This window comes from Saccostrea echinata, unplaced genomic scaffold (genome assembly GCF_033153115.1).
Source record: "Saccostrea echinata isolate AGI-Se365-2 ecotype Australia unplaced genomic scaffold, CSIRO_AGI_Sech_v1 ptg000024l, whole genome shotgun sequence".
In the NCBI taxonomy this organism is placed as follows: Eukaryota; Metazoa; Mollusca; class Bivalvia; order Ostreida; family Ostreidae; genus Saccostrea; species Saccostrea echinata.
In genome coordinates, this window is record NW_026889773.1 from 902,840 (window position 1) to 912,983 (window position 10,144).

Sequence of the window (10,144 nt, forward strand, 5' to 3'; positions counted from 1 at the left end):
TTACTTAAAACATATTTTTACCTGTTGTTGACAAAAAAAAGATGTTTTCATCATCTTAATTCAGAAAAGATATATAACTTACAGTTATGCATCAAGATCGACTTGTTTATAGTTATAGTATTGTTATTTTTTACCCTCATAACTGCAACGGTTTGTGCAAATAAATTGAATATCGCGCGTTAGCGCGTAATGGCTTTCGCGTTATGAAAATTTGACCAATGTGAGCGTGAATTTTAATTTTCAACGTTTGTAACGTCAAAATAAAACGCATACTTTAACCTTTTGACCTCCCCGTCCGTGTTATTGTGTTTTGAATGTCATAGCTTTCCACACATTTTATATGCAAAATACGTGTGGAATGTAAATATATTTATATGCAAAGGCACTCGAAGTAAATTGCGCTGTTTACTCATTCCAACTAAATCCGGATTTTGGTTATCCTTAAATGATATCTAATCTGCACCCGCACTGTAACTGTCATTGCATAGTCATCCTAGAATGACTAAATTACCACAATTAAAATGTCTGTGCAAATTTTATTTATATAGTAAATGAATTCACAATGGTTTGGGTACAAATTTCTTTCGGGAAAAAATACGATGAATGTTTATAATGTCGGACATTCCCTTTTCTATTTATTGTCATAAAAGAAATCAATAATTATGAACTCAAATTCCTTCACATCACACTTGACTGGGGGCTCAATAAACCCAATGCATACAAGGAAATATATTGTAACTCGGTGTTAACTCCGAATGGAACTATAACTCAGGTTAAACACTAAAACACGAAGTTTTTCTTTCCGAATCCTGTATAAATGTTTTGACAATATGACTGTTTTCTGTCTTGTTTATGACGGAGAGAATACATGTACGTTTCACAGTCGCATATCTTAACAGCATCTGATCAGCGACCTTTTTTTCAATTTAGTCAACGTTATTACATTTTGATCTCTATCTCCCATTCTCCCTAATGGGTTTGGAGTTTTATGCTGTTAAAAAGTTTCTGTCATAATTGCTTTTTCCATTATCTAAAAAAAAGATCCCCATTGTATTTGAAACTCAATCGTCTGGACTTATCAATTATTCAGAAATAAAATGTCAAATTACGATACACTTTAATTTTTTTTTCAAGAACGGGCTCGGATTTTTGCACGATCATTCTATCCCTCCATTTGGAGTGCAATTCTCTCCAACATCAGGCATAAGTTCAATTACTCTTCGTTGGTTTTGTCATTTGTTAAGTACAGCTTACGGAAAAAAGATATACCAAGAAAACGTCCCTCGTAATAGCAGGACCGCGACTACCAATTTTTTTAAATTGCCCTCAAGATTGAATCAAGTGTATATTATGTGTGATTTGCAGGTGTGGAAGAAGGGCTTGTTGCTTGACAGTATCGAGACATTTCCCGATATGCCAAGTGTTCCCTAACTCGTGTAAACACTCCCATGTTCGCTTGTTTAATGTTGAAGATTAGAAGCCCAAACAGACTCCATTAATACTGACCCTTTCAATAATTCGGGACTACTGATATATATTGTGATGAAAATCGGAAAATTATTAAAAAAAATTTCCAACAAATATTCGTCGCTAAACACAACTTTTTAAATTCTATTTTCGTATAGTAAGAGGTACAAAATCTTATTGGCAGATTTAAAATTATGTAATCTGCATCTTCATTTCAATACATGTATTTGGTTCTCTATTTAAAGTAGGTTGTGCAAACATCTGTTGCACAGCATATTTTGCCTGTTTGTTTGTTTAGAATAGAAATTGATATAGTCAATCTTGAAGCGTTAATATCAGAAGTCTATGTATAGCTTTTTCAAATTCTACTATAAAGGGAGACAAACGGGAAAAAACACTCTGTCTGGGAAACTTTCTCTTTCCCCATTCTTTTTCTCCAGTTCTGTATAGATCTTCAGAGCGTAATCACTTCACAAAGCACACATGAATGCATTTCCTTCTCAGATCAATATTAGCTTTCTTAAGTAAATCTTGGGCTTATTCTTCGGCTGTTTTAGGTTTCTGAATGCAACCGTTATTTGCCAAGACTTATACTGTGTCAAAAAGTTTGCTTAGAAAACTTAAACATATAGAATTTCGCTTAAGTGTTGACATTCGTAAAGGTGCCTGAACGCTCGATATTAACTAAGGTTTTTTTCTTTTGTTCGAGCCAATCTTGTTTCTGAGTGTCGATTCTCTCCAGTTTACAGAGAGAGGTCTGTGTCGCCGGTATGACTGTAAAAAATCTACTTAAACTTCCTTTTTTGAAAAACAAGGTGTTTGGAGATTCTCTTTCCCACTGCCTTCATTATAGACATTGTAAACAGACCGTTTTGGTCCAATCTTACATGCAAGTTTTCCCCCACAGAAAATGCAACTTTCACTCCACATAATATGTTTGCAGAAAGATTTCCTAATGTAATTATATATTATTTTTTTTAAAAATCTAAATTTGCCATAAGTGATATCTGTTTTTGAGAGGAATGTAAAAGGTTATAAACATGTTTTATTGTTAAGTGAAATGAATTGCATTTCCTTCGGCAATAAGATAAAATCAATTGCGTAAATCTTTAATTACAAATCCATGAAAAGGGTCAATATGATGCAATATTGATCAAAATCGAATAAGACGCGTATTTTATTCAAAAGGAAGATTTTTATTTTAAAAAAACTAGGAAGCAATATACTCGTATTTTCAAAAGAAATTTCATTATTAAATATTTGTGAATATGTATTGATTCTGAACAGTTTATAAGCTTATTTTAATTCAAACATATAACTTTTTACAGCAATTTGTACCCTTATCAACTGATATCACTAGTATGTATTTTACATATTTATTACCCGGTATTTAAAGACGACCAGTTTTCACAATCTATATATTAAAAAGAAAGCAAAAATGATGCACAAACTTTGTAATCACTTTGGTATTTCATTAGTTTTGGTTCTAGAGAAAATTGTCTTAAAATTTATCCCTCTGTGGGACAGATACAAATTAAGAAATTTCTTTTATATTGAAACCCTTATCTTGGCTAAGTGAGATTGGTTTAATCCCAGAATCTACAATAAAATCTTATTGACAAGATCAAGGTCAGTTCTGGGTCGGACAGAGGAATTGTACAGACACAATAGCAACGGTTCCTTCAGAAACATTAGTGATATTAACAGCGTTTTCTATTTTTGTTGCCCTTTGGTCAATTTCGGCTACTCATTCCTTATCATCTTAAAATAAATATATTATAAATATATAATATTGTACTGTAATGCTTATGGGATGTACGTCCCACGGAATAAAGAAATGAACTGAAAAATCTTAACTTTGGTCAAAAATTGAATAAGTGTAAAAACCGTTCTTTGGACAGAGGCATAACATATGAGGACTCAGTAAGTGTTGCACACTTCGGAAACTCTTGAAATCTGAACCAAAGCTGTTAAAATTTCAGCGCAACAGATGTTTACATTTAGAAACACAATACACACTGCACCATGAAATTTGTTTTGTTAACATTAAGATTTTGGATTAAGTTCAGTATCATATTTATCAAGATATTCTAAATTTCGTTTATAGGGAGGTTTCATGGGGATTTGTCTGAAAATGCCCGGCTTTTGTACAGACTTCCTTTCTGTATTTTTTTTATGTCACACAGAGGATCTAAATGCAAACTGAGTAAATCGTGATTCTTCGTTAGTGCTTCTAGAGTGACTAAGTGGTTTCGGGGTTTCATTATGACCACCTGTTATATGGAAATACAATGCATGAAAAAATATCCAAAAGATCTTCGGTAGTTGATAGCCGATCTAGGGAAGAATAGAACACGATGACCTAAATGCATGTGGGGCTATGTAAATGACATGGCTTAATGGTTTGCTGGCTTTTAACTGTATATAACTTATCACATGTAAAAGAATGTTAACAATTTTTGTCCCTGCTCCAATGCTCGACAATGGTATCGTAAATCGTCGCTGTTTGAAGCTTAAAGCACACCTGGTCCTCTATTTAACACACCTGATGATGTATACCAAAACTTATCATTCAATGTCTTGTGTACCCTTAAACTTTTCAGAATGAATACTGACGTCACATATACACCTTTTTTCTCTATTACACTACAGACATTTCAACACTCATTTTTTTTTCCTTTTACATGACTATTAAGCAAACCATCAAATTGGGAGGACTCCTTTCTATTATAAAGCATGAAAATTTGGCATGTCTATTATGATAATTTAGTGTTATTTTTGAGAGAAAATAAACATTGATTTGTGTACTTCACAATGTTTAAATGCAGATTTTCAAGTTGTGGTAATTAGCATAGCTCTTTAAGTGCATGCACAAAAGGACAGAAAAACGTGTACTACAGCGGTAACTTTTTTTCTTTTTAGAGTTATTCGTAGCGAATGGCAAGAACAAATAACATTTTCATCAACATAAGTGTAAATTCTTCTATACTTTTGTAACCTCTATGGGGAATCCCAATCTATGTGAATGAAAATATTACCATGAACTGTGTTTAAACATTTCATTCATCACACCAATCTCCCAAAGAAATTACTACCTAGCATCTTAAAGCAAGTTCACTCAAAGACGAAAACAACCCATTGAGCACCCCGCTTACTAAGGTTAATTTTCTCCCATTTTTACCCCCTAATATCGCACCAAATCTGAGAGAATATAAACAAATGAAAGAGGTGTAGTGAGAATCTAGACTCCTATCAAGCACTCGTCGTCCGATAAATTAAATGTATGTACACCTGCAATATTTCTCTTGCGTACCTGGTTTGAATTTCGGAATTTCATGAAAAAAAAAAATAACAGACTGGAGTTGGACCTGTAATCATACAAAAAGGGAACATTGGTCACTGTCTACCAAATTCTAGATGCGCCAAATTTAGATCAACCAGTTGCTTATTCCCTCTTGGTCACAAATTACAATATTTACCCAAAAAAAAGTAATATGTTGTAAAATGACAATTGTTCATTGCTTCAGTGCGTTCACTCTTGATTCCACTCCGTCTTAGATAATTTTTTAATTGCTTACGCGCACTCGAACCTCGTAAACCATCGGTACTGACAGATACTATGCACGCTTCTTGTAAAAGTATATAAAAGGTTACAGAAAAACGTAAAACAATAGAAAGTGATTTTTTGGGAGAAATTTTTGGATGCACTTTACCTTTGATTATATGAATAGATTGATCGTTTTCTTTAAATAAATGTGTCATGGAAATCAAGGTAGCACTTTGTTCTCCAAAGAGTACAAGTTGTATTTACACACTTTTTGCAAGACTTGAGAGAGTGCATTATCCGAAATAAAGATACAAATAATTGATGGGCACATAAGCAACAAACCTCATTTATATGCCGTTATGTGTTTATAATTTTATCAAGTTTTTTTTTTCGCTTCCACAGGATTTGTTCTTTTGTTCAATATATTGCAGCAATGAGTCTTTCTCGTCTACGTTGACCATGCAAAGTCTGACTGTAATCAAACTTCAACTGGCATGTGCAATGAAGCGAGTGTCTATTAAACTAGATTTTTACGTGTCTGCAATAAAATTGTCAAAAAAGACGAAAAAATCACAGGGTTTATCAGAATTTCAGCAAGGTATGTGCTTTTATTGCTTGATAGGCCAAACAGAAGCTTTGCAAGGAGATGCCAAAGAAAACTGTGTTCAAAACATTCTGTCAGGAGTGTATTTGTGACTTCATTTTCTTTCACTCTATTATCATATAAATGACAAAATTATTCAGCATCAACTTACCAATCAAGTCAGTAGCATGACCTGCGATCTTGCAAAGCATTCTTCTCGTTATATATTTTTTCCAACTTTTATCACTTTTCTTGTCTAGCGTTCTGATCTATGCTCGTCTCAAATGTCACCGAGACTTTAGATAAAGAATTCTACCTCCATCATAGAAGAGTTCATTGCTAAGGTTATTTCAGGAGGTACGTAAATTGTATTCACATGTAGACGTTTAATGTGATTTTATAAAATGATTGTCAGTCAAACGTTATTGTGATTCAAAACATCTGATTTTGATAACAACCTTGATATCTGATATATATCCACGAATTATGAATTCTGTTATGATTTTTTTTTATCCCATGACAAATCATTTTCTTGCAATGTTTGTTTTTTATTCAATAAAAAGAACTAATTGAAGCGAGTCGCTTTTGACTCCAGGATAGTTAATCAAAAAGTTGAAAAATGTCCATAATTTAATATATGTGTTCTCTTTTTTAAGATATTTGAAACCAAAAATAATATAAAGCATTCCTAAGCGTAACCATGGAAGATTTACAAGAGAAAAATCGAACCATTCTATAAATCTTTTACACATCCTTTTTGTGAAATCATTGGAGTGAAAGGAGTAAAAAAAATAGGAGAGGAAACAGAGGAACCTCTTATCTGGAGTCGATAACGCAGCTGTAGAGGGGAAAAGAACGTATTACTTTCAATGTAGATCTCGAGTTCTTGCACATGTTTTTGATGTTTCGAGGAGAGACGGGCCCTAGTCCGTTTAACTGCGGAACGGAATGCTCGAAGAACATAAAAATTACATACAATCCACGCCATATGCTAAAACTGCAATTTCCATGATATATAACATACGAATCCTTGATAGAAATGCTTTACAAAGAAAGAAAAAAATTCTATGATTTGCCCCTCTCGATTTCAAGATAAAAAAAATCCAAAAGTTTATGAAAATATGCTCTGTGTGCATCATCGGTGTTTAGAGTTTAGTAGAAACAGTATTGGGATAAGGGTTTAATTACATTGTAAATATACAAATTTTCTTATGTTTTGATGTTACGAACATTTTCCATCAGATAAGAGAATATGACTTGATTTTTTTCAGATTCAAAGCGGAGTTCTGAGAGGAACCATACGGCGTGTTCCTAAACAAATACATATTATTTGGTGGAAGGCTGTGCTAAAAAGGTGCAAACTATCACAGATTTTCACTTCAAAGTTTGGTAATTTTCGCACATCAGGATTTTTTTTTTATTACATAACAAATCAGATTGTACTTTTCATTGCAGAGCAATTAATCACTGGCTAAAAATATATAATTCACCCAAGTAAAACAATTTGATGATAAACGAGCTACACGGTTTAATTGTTTTTCAAGTAAAATGATTTTTTACCACTTTATCAAATATGTTTTATACAAAGTCTCTTGTGTGTGTTTTTTTTCCAGTGAACGTGTGGTTGATATCTAAAACTTTAATACAACCCCCTTATTAACTGTCTCGGATAGTCTGAACTAGCCTTCTGACACATTCCATTAAAACAAACGTTACAAAAAATCTTAAATTAAATCGTAACGCAAAGTATATAATAGCAGGAAATGAGAACTGCCTCATTTAATTCCAACAAGTAATTTGCCATCTGTTCTATTGCAAAAGAGAAAAACGCCCAGCTGTTAATTAATATGTACATGTACAGTGTAACTTAAACGAAAACTTATAGGTTATTCATATTTTTCTAATTCTCCATTTTCGCTATTGGAATATGTTTTATTTTTTGAGTGAACACGAGGAAAACTGAAGCTTTCATAAAAATGGTATTCTTCCTTGGTTTAAATTAAGATGCATAAACATCATTAAGCACAGGATGGGTATATATTTTTGTTAATGTTATCAAACTAGCTAGTTCCACGAACCGAACACGTCAAAAGGTAATACCAAACTGTTTACGTGTCTGAGTCCCATTCAGTCAGAAAAAAATCTATGTGCGGGTCGTTAATTTTTGGACCTTTATAAAGTGTATCCCTTTCACAAAATGGTTTAGTCATGAAAAACCCGCACTGAGATCACGATAGAATGATACCGTATAATTTTCAGCGTAGTCTTTATTTTGCTTGGGCTATAAAACTTTGAAAAACAATGATGACATTTTTTAAAGATGAAACTGATGCCATGCAGGCCTTTTGAGGAACTGGGATTTTCTTTTGATCTTAAATGAGTTAGAACGTCGTGTGCTATTGTCTTTAGATTACTTAAAATGCAGTTAACTGCAATACTATAGTATTAATGCCTTTTCACATAATGCAACTTAGTAAACTAAAACACTTATCTCAAAGGAAAATCTTGGTTATATCTCTATCTCGTGGAAACTTCGTAATAGCCACATACCAGTATACAACTTGAAGAAGGGGAAAATGGGAACAGGGGCTGTTTAAACGTATAATGGATATCATTATTTAGGAAGGGCGTGGAGAGATTTTATTTCAATTTCTGCCGAACTTTGCGACACCTTTTTGTTTTCAACAAGACCATAAAATCCTTTCAACAGTGCTAACTTAAACACAGAATCCACGGGAACATGCATATATTATATAACATTGGCCTTTTCATACCTGGACATGAATAATTCAATTATCTGAAACATAAATTTTAAGCTCGAATTTCACAGATTTTATTTCTCCTCTTTCACTCCCTTTGACGGGCCCCAGCAGATAATTCAGTGTTTCGGTGCAGGTGTGCAAATCTCCCGAGCAAGATTAAGTACTTGATAAGCGGCAACCATAACGCTCAACCTTTAGGTAAAATGCCCTGAACCAAACAGAACTTGTGTTGTTTGTATACATATGTTTTAACTTATTACCAACAACCTTCCTAGAAATAAAACCTATATGTTTACTGAATGAGGAACTAATTCCATCCAATTAAAAAACTGTTTAGACATATACATACGGTTTAAGCTCTAAAAATATGACAGAGAACTGGGTTATTTAGTGATCGATCGATTTGCTTTGTTGTTTTCCTATGAAAAATATGAAGTTTGACGATTCTGTCACTGAACAATAAAACAGAAGGAGACAATGGTGATAATGAATGTACTCGTGTGCAATGCCATCATGTACCAATAAACAAATGCATTCATTCTGCATGTAAATTGCATCCGTTCCACATAGGGGTCCAAAAATTTCAAATAATCAAAATATTCCACTTACGCCCTTCATAACAACTTTTCCAGCACAAGGTTTTTCTCTATTAAAACAAAGAGATGCGTTTTTCACTGTACCTGTACAGCTAGCTGCTTTTGAAGAAACTGAGAGGTCAAATTGAACTGCAATGAAAAATTCTGCTAACAATAGCCAAAGGTATGACCGCCAACATTTTAGCCACAGTGTGTCACTCATGGAACGGTCAACATGTCAATGAAACAAAAGATATTCAAGGAAACTTCAAGTTAAAAAGAAAAGCCAATTAAAATTTTCAAGTAGTCTAAGTATCGTCACTTTATTTCTACCGTTTGTTGTAATTATTTTTGATGATGCTTTTCCGACTTTCCTTTCAAAAGAGCCCCTGTACACAATGAAGTTCAAATTCATTTCTCAGGAGAAAATCCCCCAATGTCTGAAAATAATGAAAGTTCGTCTCCTCCCACTCGAGACGGAACACTGACCAATGTATTCAAGTTACAATGGAAATCAAATCGCGTCAGCTCGGTTCCTTGTATGGGTTGTATGCCTATTTAGACCGGGTGGCCCATTAAGGCGAGATGAATTTCATTTTATGGCTTTCGGGGGTTAAAGAAAATCACGTTGGGAATTTTTCAATACGAACAAAGGGTCATGCGGATCTCTACTTGGGCTAGTCTTATCGACGGACTACGTTTTATGGGGCAAAATTAAAGTGAATTAAAATTTTCTATGGCCCTTGCCATTGTCAAGATGTGTTGTGTCTTATTCAGGTCGAGGAATGTCACCGTTGTTGTCACGTTTTGAAAGCTGTCCTTTACATGCAAGGAAAAATGTCTTATTATCATCCAGCTGACTGATAGTTTACTGCAAGGAAGATCAAACACTTTCAAGTGGTTATCAATGCAATAACGTGCATCAGATTTTTATCATCTGCAAATTAGACTGATACGTAATGTAGATGCTCCGATAACAAAAAATATGTATGTTAAACATGTACAAGCTACAAGTAAACTAAACTACAATAAATATGGTTCACTCTGTGGAAGAGCTAACGTAACACAGATGATGTTGATTCTAGGTTATCCATTCATGTACTTGTTGTCCATGCTCAATGTTTTTTTGAAAGTTATTTAAACTAAGAAACACTTAGGCATGGGGACAAAGCGACCATGAACGATGTAGCTGTGGGCTTTACACCTGCAA